Source organism: Polyodon spathula, chromosome 2 (genome assembly GCF_017654505.1).
Source record: "Polyodon spathula isolate WHYD16114869_AA chromosome 2, ASM1765450v1, whole genome shotgun sequence".
NCBI lineage: Eukaryota > Metazoa > Chordata > Actinopteri > Acipenseriformes > Polyodontidae > Polyodon > Polyodon spathula.
This window is the reverse complement of record NC_054535.1, coordinates 1,808,376-1,823,782: the sequence shown is the minus strand read 5'-3', so window position 1 is coordinate 1,823,782 and position 15,407 is coordinate 1,808,376. Positions and strand designations below refer to the sequence as shown.

The 15,407-nt window shown below is 39.2% G+C and overlaps 1 long non-coding RNA gene across 1 annotated transcript; it reads right to left on the bottom strand.

The window, feature by feature from the left end:
- Positions 1 to 1,776: 1,776 nt before the first annotated feature.
- Positions 1,777 to 6,275, bottom strand: LOC121327434. Its single transcript, XR_005951555.1, has 4 exons — positions 6,237 to 6,275; positions 3,776 to 3,886; positions 3,283 to 3,366; positions 1,777 to 3,194 (listed from the first exon to the last, which is right to left on the bottom strand). It is a non-coding gene; the product is annotated as an uncharacterized LOC121327434 (long non-coding RNA).
- Between the last annotated feature and the right edge of the window lie 9,132 nt (positions 6,276 to 15,407).

Sequence of the window (15,407 nt, the reverse complement as noted above, 5' to 3'; positions counted from 1 at the left end):
AAAAATAATTCAAATTGACAGACTAGAATATTTGGATAGATCTTTCATATATTCCCACTGAAAGTTTGCTTTGAAATCGTAGTCTTTAAAAGCGTGTTAGGTGAGTCACACTGTTAATTGTTTGCTCTGTGGTGCTAAATTTGGGTGTTAGTTTTCTGTATTTTGAGATATGTACTGGGAGGAAAATGTTTCAGCCAGTTGAGACAGAAATTTCCATTTTCACCTGTAGGTTAATGTTATATACTGAATTTCACACAATGTCTAATTTCAATAAGGTAACCTGCTATGACTTGATGCTAACATACTGTATGCTGTGGTACATTAAAGGGGCGTTCTGTAAAAAGGAACTCTAAAAGGTAGGCCTTATCTTTTGGCATATTTTTTTTCAGATATATTTTCATGCCTTTAAATGAACAATTTACATCTATGGTCAAAAGTTTTGCATCACACTATAGAATTAACTGAGTGAGTAGCAGTTACATGAGTGATACAAGGAGGATTGGGAGACACTGACTGGGTGAGTAGCAGTTACATGAGTGATACAAGGAGGATTGGGAGACACTGTGACTGGGTGAGTAGCAGTTACATGAGTGATACAGAGAGGATTGGGAGACACTGACTGGGTGAGTAGCAGTTACATGAGTGATACAAGGAGGATTGAGAGACACTGTGGCTGGGTGAGTAGCAGTGACATGAGTGATACAAGGAGGATTGGGAGACACTGACTGGGTGAGTAGCAGTTACATGAGTGATACAAGGAGGATTGGGAGACACTGTGACTGGGTGAGTAGCAGTTACATGAGTGATACAAGGAGGATTGGGAGACACTGTGAATGGGTGAGTAGCAGTTACATGAGTGATACAAGGAGGATTGGGAGACACTGTGGCTGGGTGAGTAGCAGTTACATGAGTGATACAAGGAGGATTGGGAGACACTGTGACTGGGTGAGTAGCAGTTACATGAGTGATACAAGGAGGATTGGGAGACACTGTGGCTGGGTGAGTAGCAGTTACATGAGTGATACAGAGAGGATTGGGAGACACTGACTGGGTGAGTAGCAGTTACATGAGTGATACAAGGAGGATTGAGAGACACTGTGGCTGGGTGAGTAGCAGTGACATGAGTGATACAAGGAGGATTGGGAGACACTGACTGGGTGAGTAGCAGTTACATGAGTGATACAAGGAGGATTGGGAGACACTGTGACTGGGTGAGTAGCAGTTACATGAGTGATACAAGGAGGATTGGGAGACACTGTGAATGGGTGAGTAGCAGTTACATGAGTGATACAAGGAGGATTGGGAGACACTGTGACTGGGTGAGTAGCAGTTACACTGGAGAATGTAAATGGACATGGAAACCAAAAAGAACATCTTAACCAGACACCAATGAACACTGTTTTAGTCCAAAATTAAACAGTTTGTTGCAACTAAAGTGCAGTAAAAAAAAAAAGAAATGATAAGAACCTGTAGTTTTAAAAACATTTTATTGATAAATTAATACAATGCATTCCAATTAAAGGCTTTTTATGAATAAATAATGTTTAATACAAATGTAAATATTTTATTGATAAGTTAATACAATGCATTCTAATTAAAGGCTTTTTATGAATAAATAATGTTTAATACAAATGTCAATATTTTATAGCATTCAAATAGTATGAAACTAAAACAGTATATATATATATATATATATATATATATATATATATATATATACACACACACATACATACACACACACACACACACAGCATATATAGACAGCACATCATTCCTCATTATGAGGCAGCTAGAAAGGCCTGGAAGACTCCATAGTAAAAATAGACATGGTCCATGTGAGTTGCATGCTGGTGCTTGTGCTATTCCACAGTAGATGGCGCTGATGCACAGAACAGGCAGGACATTGGCTGACGGGCACATTGTATTATGTTTTAAGAGGTATCAATTAGTTTATTTTATAGCTAAAGACAGGTGTGATCTCAGAAAATAGGGTAAAAGAACAACAATGGTCCTTGATCATGCTACGTGAAGCAGTGGCATTTTCTGGGGAACAACTAAATATTTAATATAAATTTTAAGTTTTTGTTCCCAGTGTATTTTAAAACTACTTTTAAACATATCAGAATAGCTTGGAGTCTGGACTTACTGTAGATGTTTTTTTGGAAGATTAACTGAAGTTCCAAAATGTTCAGTGACATAAACAAATGGGGCCATATGTATAGAAAATTCTTTATGAATAGAAATATGAACACTTCAGGGTTCTATTGTACTGCCAAAGCTAATATATTGACGTAGAGATTGGCAACACTATAGAATATTTTAAAGAACTGTTGCAAATCAGTTGGATAATAATACATGACCTTGCTTATTAAGACAAGTCAAATTAAAGAGAGGAGGGTACTGGGTTAATCTTCAATCACACTACGTTGGTTATAACATTCACCAAACCACTTTCAGACCTGTCTGTACTGTAATCAAAAAGTGAACTTCACCTTCTACTGTCTGACCATCATTGAGCAGTTTACAAGTCCTTTATTCCATCTGAAGCTTTACAGTCTTTTATAAAAAAAGGTACAAATCTTTGCAAATACAAATCTTCAACCCAGCAGCAGAAATAAATAACACAACACAAATAATTCAGAAAATCGAACTATAAAAGAGCAGTCCATCTTAAATTACTTCCATTAAAACATAGTTTTCGCAAAATGAGATAGTGTTCAAATACTGACAATGGTCACGTCAAAAAGCAGAAATCTTGTGTGAAAACAAAAAAAATGAAGCTAGATCTATCCTAGCAGGCCTAACTTTCTTTGAATTGTTTCTTTGCATGCTTTCAATCTTTCAAATGTAACCTTTGTAAACTAAGCATGCATTGGCCACTGTCAGATTACACATGCATTTGATTCTTTTTGGGAATGTAAAATGTCTTTAACAAAAAACAACATTAGCAAAATAACCGCTTTTCTTGCACTGTGATAAATAGAAGCATGTGATTTAAAAGGTTATGAAAAAATAAATAATACAATTCCTTGCTGTCAAAAAATAAATAAAATTGCAGAAAATACAAAAATATGCAATGCATGATAATTACATTTCAACCGTTTAACCTTAAGAATAGTGTCTTTGTAAACATAGTCGTCCAGTCTTTTCATGTGCAGCTGCATTCCTCTTCAGATTCACAACTGAATAATCTACAAAATATGGGTTTCATTGTTATGTAGTGTTCAGAGATGTTGTTTCCAGCCACAAAAAGTATTAATTAAATGTAAATATTCATACCTGTTCCACGTGTTCCTTCATGCTACCCAGAAAAGTGTGTCTGTCAGTCTTCTTGAAAGAATCACATGGTTTGCAGATGGGGTTCTGTAACAACAGAGAACAATACTGTGTGTGTCCCATACAAAAACTGCTTCAGTGAAAGGATACGGTGTGTGTCCCATACAGAAACTGCTTCAGTGAAACGATACTGTGTGTGTCCCATACAAAAACTGCTTCAGTGAAACGATACTGTGTGTGTCCCATACAAAAACTGCTTCAGTGAAACGATACTGTGTGTGTCCCATACAAAAACTGCTTCAGTGAAACGATACTGTGGCTACTACAATCTGTGTGCTTACTAGGGGGGGTTAAACAACAGTAAAGGTAGCGTTATTATTATTATGAATAATAATAATAATAATAATAATAATAATAATAATAATAATAATAATAATATGAAGAAAGTGGATTTTCAAATAACATATAAGTCCAAAACGATCCTTTGAAAACTTACATGAATGCGTTTGGGCATTCTCACAGTAATAATGCTGATGTCCTTGGATTCTACATGAATCTTGTGTAGATTATCCACAAAACACCAAAGAGCAGGCACGAGGCACTCGTTCTAGAAAAAAAAACAAGACAGGCTGAACAAATAGTGTGCCTTTACCAGCGACTCATAAAATATATACCAAACACATGATTTACATTCTACAGCAGCTGCTTTCATCAGAAACTCATAAAATATATACCAAACACATGATTTACATTCTACAGCAGCTGCTTTCATCAGAGAGTTTCTCACAGTGCATAGTACCCTGTACACAGTTTCATGTTCATTTTTTTCTGAAGCTTTTTATCTCTTATAATTTTCATGAAACTGCATCTGTCACCAGCTTGCTATTGCTTTCAAATGTGTGTTAGTTTTTATAGCCCACTTTGTTACTAAAGCAGGGCATTTGTAATTTCCCTTCGTGTTCACATTGCAGTTTAAAGACTACCAAAGAGGGTGGGCTCACCCATGCTGGTCTGTTACACAGTTGCCTACTTCCCATAGTGGTGTCATTCGTGTCTACATGTTTGCACATTTTGCTGCTAGGTATGTCTTTTTTAAACACTTTACTGAAACCAGATGCACTTTTTACCGTAACTAAGCTTGCTTGCTGGAATTATTACATTTTTTGCTGAAAAAAGCTGCATTTTCTAGCAGAATCTGAAAACACTCAGAATTGTATGTACATAATGGTAACTTCAACATCAGCAAATGTTATGGAGACAAAAAAGTGTCATCTTTTACTGAGTAAACATGTTTGACAAAGAGGGAAAAGTACCTTCCTTGATATGCTCTGCTTTGCAAATCATCAAGTTCTTTGTACAGTTTCAGATGGCTTGTGTCAAATGGAAGTGATGTCTAATTAAAATGAGCTATACAGTTTAGTTATTCTTATTGAACTATATCTTATAAAAAGAGTGGGTATCAGCCTGCATCACACAATGAACCTCTGTTATATTCCAATATGAAGCTGGCATTATAACAGTATAATAAACAAGACAGCTACCCTATAACACGACGTGAAGCTTCCCACCTGAACTGTGCGTCCAATACTAAGTACAGTAGTGTAATAAAATGTTACCTTGGTTAATAGTCACAAATAGCTTTAATTACCCTGTAGCTTAATAATGGAGCTTTACATGCAAGTGTGACCCGAAATGAGTACTGAGATGCAATGATGAAACTGCAGATGCACAACTGCAATCTAAAACAGCAACTACACAACAAAGCTACACTGGGTTGTTATTATTACATTAGTGTGACGAGTACATCAGGTTTCTTAGAGGGTTTAAAAAGGAAACAGTGTGCAGTGGGTGTTAACCACCAAAAAAATACACAACCACTTACAAAAGAACATACTGTCCATGGGACAGACTGTCAATCCCCAGTTCAAATCTACAGTGGGGAACATAACACACACCCTTCATGTAAGCCTTCATCCTACTGCATAGCTGCGTATTTTAGGGTACATATAATGTTAGCAATAAAGTACAGAAGTCAGGCACTCTTGGCCATTTCTGCAACAAATAACGCCAGCAATGATTAGTCACCAAGGCTATTGAAACAGCAAAAATAATTTCACTTTGACACACACATGAGACACACAGTCAAGAGTGTTTCTCTACTGAGCCTGGTTTACTGTTATTGCTGTTTCTCTTTCAGGTTGACAGATACCAGTTATTATAAAATGTCTCATAGCAGTGGTGTTTGTTGAGAAAATTGTTTTTCACTGCTACTACAGCTTTTGTTCAGCGCAAAGCATGCCAAGGATAGAAAGGTTTTGGTGAATAAAATTAATAATGCTAATCAAGGTTCCTTGCCATGAGGCTGTTGCAGCACTGACTTAAAGCGATTTAAAAATGTAATAAAAAAACACTGTACATGTTTCTAAAAGCTGCAAACACTGCACTGGTACAAATGCTTACTACATGTGCTCCATACTCTGAAAGACTGTGAAAGGACTTCGAAACAAAAAGGTTCCTATATCATCTATTGACTTACAACTCGGTAAGTTTAGGGAAAGTGCTGCACACTTCAAACAAGGTGCCCATGCCAGTCAAAAACACAATTTCATTGTTTAGCACATCATGTGTTTTATATGACATTGTTTAAAATAACCCGTGCCAATGTACAATAGCAACTTGAAGCCCACTGAAACAGCCTTTATTATGAACAGCAGGTTTTTGTGAACTCTAATATAAAACACATCTCCCTTCACCAGAGCCAGGGGAGCCTGGCATGTTGCTTTTAAAGAAAACATTTGCATGCAACTGATGATTTATTTGTTTACTACTGCTGCTGCTTTCAATGCATGTGGGTACATTGTCAAAGTAAACATGACTCACTTACTTTCTAACCCTTTCTTTAGACACACATCTCAGTGTTATATGAAACAGATTATTCATATTGTTTTTACACTTACCTCTACATCATAGGGAGTGCACAGATCTATCTCCTTAAGCTAAAAAATAAAAAGGAAAATAAAGATATAATTCTCATCACAAAAAGAAAATAAAAAGCAGCATTAAAAGAACAAATAAAAGTGTATATAATGCATATATGTATCATATTAATAGTATATATATATATATATTATAATTATATATATATAATATATATATATATCTTTCACATAGTATATATATATATATATTATCTTGATATATATATTATTAACTGCCGTAAGATTATTCTGCAGGCGTTTTACAACCTTGGAAATCTCCGACAATGCTCTAGTGTTATCCTTCAATGGAGCACCCAACACTGCACTGGTGGCAATGACTACAAGGCAACAAAGAATAAACTTCATTTCCAATGCTTGTCTGAAGAAACAGTAAACCTTTTCAAATTGTTTTACAGATCACTGATGATGTGTATAGGTACATGGCTTACCTATATATTTATCCTTGAGGAGATGAAATACCCACCCCTTGAAGCCTGGAAAGCTTTGAGAATGGATGAATGAGTAATGCTTTTTTCTTTTCCACTGGCCAGTTGTACGCGAGTGTGTAAGTGCATGCGTGTTTGCATGCGTGCGTCTGTGTGGGGAGTGAGGATAGGCGGTGTGAATGAAGACAAGCCGAATTTGCAAACAGAGCAGGAAAATAGAACAAGTTGTGAATTCCCATTTTCACTCTGAATCAGCAAACTAGCTACGTTAACTTAAGGTAATAAACCTCAAGCCTGGATAAATAATTACAAGGTAATCTTTTTTCTGCCTCCCACTCACACATTTACCTGTGGATACCAACAACACACAGTCATCTGTGAACTACTATATGAGTAAGCAGACACTTCACTTGTATCTATATTGGCCTTTTCTTTTTTAACTGCACTATCTGATATTCCTATTGAAATGAGCTGTCCTTCCTCAACATAGAGAGGTTCCCCGATTGCTAACCATGAAAGAAAAATTTGGCATCTAAGGTTTGTGATGTTCAAAAAAATCTAAATGAAACAGGAAAAACATTCTGGTTTAGAAATAGCCGGGCAGTTGTCTTTAAAGGTGACACAATGATTTGGTTTCAGTCGAAAGAGATTTTTTTTATACAGGTAGAATTGATTGAATCTTTTTTCAAGTAATATATATATATATATATATATATATATATATATCTTATATATATATATATCAAATTAGGGATGGCACGAACATAGTGATTCCAAATAATTTTCCTTTAAGGTATCACTGAACATTTCAAATGAAGGCTGGTTAAACAATTAGGTTGTGCTGTGTGTATAATCTCCAAAGTGCTTTCAATTAAAAACAAATTGTCTCCTTTTAGTCTGTAGACAGGAAAGTTTTGTGTGGCCGATGCAGATCCACACTATAAACACATAAGCAAAACAATAGTGTGTAACGTCTTCAGGTAGGGTTTTAAAAAATCCCTCTTGTTACAGTTCTTCGATCTATTGATGTTGAGGTTTAAAAGTTTTAAATTGAGATGAGGCAAAACATACATGATGATAATTAGCCAATTAAAAGCCGACAATTCCATCTGAATCGAAAGCTCCTGTAGAATCTAATGACATCATTTAGGAGTGGGACACTCCAGCAGTGGTGGTGGTGCTGCGTACTCCGGTAGTGCAACTATTGCGGGTGGAAGTGGTCTTCTTGGTGCAGAACAGGCCACTGTAGCCCCAGAAGTTGCAGGTGTGGCAGCCCCGGGCGTTGCAGGCTCGGCAGCCCCGGGCGTTGCAGGCGCGGCAGCCCCGGCAGCCCCGGGCGTTGCAGGTGTGGCAGCCCCGGGCGTTGCAGGCTCGGCAGCCCTGGGCGTTGCAGGCTCGGCAGCCCCGGGCGTTGCAATTGTTGTAGCTTTGGGCGGTGCAGGTGTGGCAACCCTAGGGCGATGCACCTCGACCTTCCCGGAAGAGGGGGTTTTCATATGGGCACCCATCCCTGATGTGCCATTGCACTCTGCAAACCTCGCACCACTGAGCCCCCTCTCCCTTCAACCATCACCACCACCTCTCCAGGTTGGTTTCACCTTCCTCCCAAAAGGGGCAATTGCCGGTGTAGTGTTCCACCACTTTGCAGTGCTGGCAGCACGGACCCTCCTCCATTCTCTTCATTCAAAAAAGAAACCAAAAAAACACTGTGTACCTGCAGTACTGTTCTCGGCCTGCGTAGTGAAGGCGCTGTATCCCCCATTTAACACCATATGTGATACAATGGCTTGTGTGTTGACGCAGGCCAGAAATGCAGGACACAGGATGGTGAGTGAAATGCGTTGAATCGCAGATTTAATAATAAAAAAAACTAAAAAAAGGTTTGACCAAAAACACAAAAACTTTCACAATACACAAACAAAACAGCACAATAGCCAAAACAGACAAACAAAACAGACACAGAACAAATACTAAATAAAACAAGTACCGCGCTGGCTTAGAACCAGCATGCCTAGCAATTGTTTGTCTTAGCTCTACTTCACCTCCTGACTCGTTCTGCCTCTAAACACACCAAGCAGGGACAAGGAAGTTTAAGAATTAAAAATAAAATAACAGCAGTTGTTTCTTTATATTTATTATTTTACCTCCTCCTCCCCCTCTCATTCCTGTTCTCCACACCTGAACACACCAACGTCGATCAGCCAAAGCTTTGTGTGTTTATATACATGTGACTGTCTCTAAATGAGTAATACATTAATCAATCTGGAGATGTTTACATTCTGCACGAATTTAGCATGGATGAGGGAGTTTAACCCCACCCATGCTGCAAAACAATGGTTTTACACACATAAACAATACATTTTAAATAATAATACAAGAAATAATATAATACGCACAGTGGTATAAATATATAAATATATAAATCACACAGGGGTTCACATCACTTTTAACGGTGTGATGTCGTTGTTAGGCAGAGGGACTTGCGACAATTCCATAGGACTGAATAGGGAGACAAGGACTATAGTTCAGCACACACGGGTCACATCTGTGTTTCTGTCTGGATTAACACAGGTAATCAGTGATACTGTTTTTTTGTCTTTGTGCCTTCAACACTGGAGAAACTAATAAATTTAGGAAATACGATTTTTATTTCCCCCCCCCCTCTCACTTTTGTTGTTATGGTATGATCGGGAGATCAGGGATACCGTTCCATTCTACAAACAAATCTATGTTGCTGTTGGTATTAAAATTGCAAGTTAAGGTAGACGCACAACCTGAACTCTGCAACCTTATGTGTATATTTTCTGTCACACTTGACATCATCAATGACACCACTAAGCACATGACAAATTCTCCCAGAAGACTGGCCATATGGACATAACACTGGGAAATCATAGTCCTGTGAATGCGTGGCTACCTTACCTTGCAATTTCCTAACCTTTAGAACTTCTGCAAACAAACCTTAATGTTACTTTAACAACGTTTTTGCCAATGAATTAGTATTATTATTCTGTATTTGATAGCAGCCATAGACATAGTCTCTCATTGGGTCTGGATTACTCACATGACCCACACTCATTCTCATACACAGCAGAGAAGTTTTGTGTCATGTGAGAGGTTGTAAGGGCGGGGTTGATTAGGGCGGTATTTAATAATTTACCACCAGCAAGCTCTCTGGTGTTAAACTTTCAAAACAGTTTTCACCAATTTTCCAAATGATTTGCACCCTTGTCAAGGCTGCTGGGTTCAGGATCAAAGGTTTCAGTGTGATCTTACACACATGAACATGCATCAGGTCAGAACGGCATGAGGCTGATTAAAGTGCTGATGTGTGAAAACCCACACTCACAAGAGGCGCAGTGTCAGACACAACGACAATAGTTTCTGAATGTTTATGTATGAGTCTGGATTGCTGGTTATTACAATTTATAACAAATCATCACACGTGATTACCACTAAACCACTAAATTCCAGCACTGGTGATTCAAAAGCAAAAAACAAAACACTTCTTCACTTTATTAGTGCTGTTGAACATGTTAGCTTGATGCCATAGCGGTATTTATAGAAAGAGATAAGCGAGGGACAAAAAAAATATTATTTTAAGTAAAATGCTTAAGTAAATGTATTTTTTTAAACTTTGAAAACTGAAAATTTTAGGCATTTTGCGAAATGGCGATTGATTTTATATATATATATATATATATATATATATATATATATATATATATATATATATATATATATATATATATATAAATAATCACACACACACACACACACACACACTGCTTATAGTAGGTATTCACCCCCCTTGGATGTTTTCACAGTTTGTGTGTTACAACCTGAAGTCGTGATGCATTTAAATTTGATTTTTTTTCCCATTGATTTACACAACCTACTCAACATTTTGAAGAGGCAAGAGAATTTTTATTGTGAAAGAATTTAATGAAAAAAAAAAAAAAAAAAAACTGAAATGTCTTGGTTAGATAAGTATTCACCCCCCTGAGTCAATACCTGGTAGAACCACCTGTGGCAGCAATTACAGCTGTTAGTCTTTTGGGGTAAGTCTCTACCAGGTTTGCACATCTGGATTGTGCAATATTCGCCCATTCTTCTTGGCAAAATTGTTCAAGCTCTGTCAAGCTGGATGGGAATTGTTGGTGGACAGAAATCTTCAAGTCTTGCCACAGATTCTCAATCAGGTTCAAGACCAGGCTTTGACTGGACCACTCTAGGACATTCACTTTCTTGTTTTTAAGCCACTTCAGTGTCTCTTTGGCTATGTGCAAGGGGTCATTGTCCTGCTCAAAGTTGAATCTCTGTCCCAGTCTTTAGGTCTTTTGCACACTGAAGCAGGTTTTCCTCATGGATTTGCCTGTATTTAGCTCCATCCATTTTGCCCTTTACCTGACAAGCTTCCCAGTCCCTGCCGATGAAAAGCATCCCCATAGCATGATGCTGCCACCACCCTACTTCACAGTAGGGATGGTGTTACCTGGGTGATGTGCTGTGTTGGGTTTGCACCAGACATAACACTTGCATTTAGGCCAAATAGTTCAATTTTCTTTTTGCAAATTACAAGCGGTATTTATATGTTTGTTTTTCCAGAAATGGCTTCATTCTTGCTACTCTTCCATACAGGCCAGTTTTGTGGAGTACCTCAGCTATTGTTGACACATGGACAGTTTCTCCCATCTCAGCCATGGAACGCTGTAGGTCTTTAGAGTTGTCATTGGCCTCTTGGTGGCTTCTCTGACCAATGCCCTTCTTACCCGGCTGCTCAGGTTGGGAGGACGGCCTGCTCTAAGCAGATTCTGGGTGGTGCCGTATACCTTCCACTTCTTAATGATCGACTTGACTGTGCTCCAAGGGATATTCATTGCCTTTGAAATCTTTTTCTACCGCTCCCCTGAACTGTGTCTTTCTACAAGTTTATCTGGAGTTGTTCTGAAAGCTCCTTGGTCTTCATGGTAGTATCTTTGCTTTGAGTGCACTACTCAACTGTGGGACCATACAGAGACCAATGTATTGAATCTGAAATCATGTGAATCACTTTTATTGCACACAGATGGACTCCATGTAATTTACTGTTAATTCTGAAGGCAGTTGGTTGTACCTGAGCTTGTTTAGGAGTGTCACAGCCAAGGGGGTGAACACTTATCTAATGAAGACTTTTCAGGTTTTTATTTTTAATTGATTTGTTTTTTCACCCCCCCCCCCCATTTTTTCACACATTGAAAGTGTTGAGTAGGTTGTGTAAATAAAAAGAAAAAAAATCCCATTTAAATGCATATATATATATATATATATATATAACAACACAGCACATATACCTTCACCAGCTACCACCAATATTATATCTCTAAACTTTGTCTCACTAACACCCATGAACACCTATTTTATATGCCCGTGGCTAGAGCCTAATTAATCAATTATTCGCTTGTCAGCTCCAGCCACATTCCCATGTGATCTGACAGGGTGAAATTTGACCCTCCTGCCAACCCAATATTCCCCCAACCAGCTCACACGTGCACCCGGGCAGGGCTTGCATCCTGCCACACATGTGCACTGTGTTTGTCAACATTCTTAAATACACAGTATACTCAAGTAAAAATAATGCACTTATGTTTTTCGTTTGTGTAAAACATACCAAACATTTTAAAACATTTATCTTAATAAAATAAGGTTTTGTAATCAAGATAAACTTGAACAAATGTTACAGTGCCTATTGGTACCAAGTATTAGTGACTGACCCAGATACAATTAGCAAAGTTTCAATGCTTTACTATGCGTATTGGTGATAAGTAAAGATAAAGCTGGTGGAAAGCCAAGCGCATTCTTTCCCTGGTAGAAAAACCTACCAGCATACACTGTTACATTGGCAATGCTGCTGTGAACTGTGGAACCCCTACTATAATTCTTTGAAAGCAATCCTGTGAATCTCAAACCCATCAGGCTCTATGTCTGGTGATCACATGGCTCCAGAAAACCCCTGCTGCCGTGCGTTTTGTAAATCGTAGCGCAAAGGAAACTGTGGGTGGGGGCTGGGTCTAATGCATCTAGTCAAGTATCGGGCAGGTGCAGTCGCTTTACCCATAATGTCATCAAAAGGAAAAGGCTCTGCTCTCAGATTACCTGTGAGGGATTTCATTAGGGGCTAGGAGATTCCATATCCAGTGATTCCATTCCCCCCCCCCGGCTGCTGCGGATGACATCAAGAGTTTTTCTTTCAGGTGGAAAAAAGGGGACTAAAATCTTTGTGATCTAGCTATTCAGACATTCAATGAAGCATCATGAAAATCTTATCGGGGAATAATCTTGTAATGACTAAATACTTGTACCGTTTTTCATTGTGGTAACGTGTCAGCTGACTTTTAGATGGGGCTTTTAGATTTTTATGTTTATTTATAGCCTTTGCCAAAACTTGGGGTTTATTGGTGCCATTTCTTTTTAAAACTATATCTAACTATAAAAAATATCTGATATTGACCAAAAGTACTGTTCTGGAGTTTTGATGTTTTTAGACATCCTGAGAAATGCTGAAATCAAATAACAGCACAGATGGGAATCACAGTGTGCACTATACCTCAATTGCAACACAATACAGCAAACTGCTCCCTGAACACAGAATAAGTGGTAGTCCTTGGTGTAAAAGTACAGCTGCGTAGAGCAGGTTCACATCCTGGCTGTGCAAAGTAGGCCAGTCTTTGTTGGGGATTCCAAAGGGAGTGTCGCATTGGCTCTGGTGCACCCGTGGGTTAGGGAGGCAAAACCAGGCGCTTCCATGGGTTAGGTTTCTCCTCATTGCTACAGTGAACCCTGCTGGCCAGTCACCCAGTGGGCTCACAGCGGACACCTGCAAACTGGCCTTTGTCTTCCAGAGACCAGTAGTTCGTCGAGCTCTGTTTCCTGGGTGTAGCAGAGGAAGCTGGCTCGGTCATGGGATCGGAGGACACACACTAAACCCTATTGAGCTGTGTAGGGAATTGTTGCGTTGAGGAGAAAAAATGATTTGACATTCCAAATTGGGGAGAAAATTGGTGTTAAAATTCATATTTTCTCTCATGTTCTTTCACACCTACTTACAGTACAGGGAAAAAATCGTTACGGTAAACAATGGTGTCAACTGCTTTGGCGGTTGACAGAATTCTGAGGGTTGTGGTGAGTTTCAGTTGAAAGATGATTCAGGATTGAACTACAAAACCCAGTCGTACCGTTACAAACCTGGACATTTACTAATGTAATTCTGCTTGCATGAGAAATGAATACCTATTAAAACTGCTACACAGCAGGACAAAACTGAAACATTTTGACTCTGACAGTCTAGAAGAAAAGACATTTAAATAAAGTATATACAATCCTTAATGGCACATATAAGGTTAACCCTGTTACTGTTTAGAATATGATACAAATTGAGCCAGCTACAGCAGGGGAATCATTAGAAATGAAAAATATTTTACACTGCCCAAAAGTAAATGATGTACTAGAAAGGGGTGAGCCACTGTGCTTTATTTTTATTTGTATTTTGTGAATACCGGCTATTTGTACCAGCTTCAGATTTACATGTAATACCTACATAAAAAAGAAAATTGTAAAAGTAAAATATATCATTATTTTTCTCCCTTGTAAGAGTTACATATTTTACAGCTGTGCAGTGTACAATACATTATTACAATGGGTGTATGTGGAATATGTGTGTATGCAGAAAGCCAGCGATCGGATGTGTATGGGGAGGAGGAATGGTTAGCAAATGATAGTTAGCCAGAGAAGGGAGGAGATGAGAGACACGGTTAGGGTTAGAGAAGGGAGGAGCAGAGAGACAGGGTTAGGGTTAGAGAAGGGAGGAGATGAGAGACACGGTTAGGGATAGAGAAGGGAGGAGTGGAGAGACAGGGTTAGGGTTAGAGAAGGGAGGAGATGAGAGACACGGTTAGGGTTAGAGAAGGGAGAAGCTGAGAGACAGGGTTAGGATTAGAGAAGGGAGAAGCTGAGAGACAGGGTTAGGGTTAGAGAAGGGCAGAGCTGAGAGACAGGGTTAGGGTTAGAGAAGGGAGAAGTTGAGAGACAGGGTTAGGGTTAGAGAAGGGAGAAGCTGAGAGACAGGGTTAGGGTTAGAGAAGGGAGAAGCTGAGAGACAGGGTTAGGGTTAGAGAAGGGAGGAGCTGAGAGACAGGGTTAGGGTTAGAGAAGGGAGAAGCTGAGAGACAGGGTTAGGGTTAGAGAAGGGAGAAGCTGAGAGACAGGGTTAGGGTTAGAGAAGGGAGGAGCTGAGAGACAGGGTTAGGGTTAGAGAAGGGAGAAGCTGAGAGACAGGGTTAGGGTTAGAGAAGGGAGAAGCTGAGAGACAGGGTTAGGGTTAGAGAAGGGAGGAGCTGAGAGACAGGGTTAGGGTTAGAGAAGGGAGGAGCTGAGAGACAGGGTTAGGGTTAGAGAAGGGAGGAGCTGAGAGACAGGGTTAGGGTTAGAGAAGGGAGGAGCTGAGAGACAGGGTTAGGGTTAGAGAAGGGAGAAGCTGAGAGACAGGGTTAGGGTTAGAGAAGGGAGGAGCTGAGAGACAGGGTTAGGGTTAGAGAAGGGGGGAGCTGAGAGACAGGGTTAGGGTTAGAGAAGGGAGGAGCTGAGAGACAGGGTTAGGGTTAGAGAAGGGAGGAGCTGAGAGACAGGGTTAGGGTTAGAGAAGGGAGGAGCTGAGAGACAGGGTTAG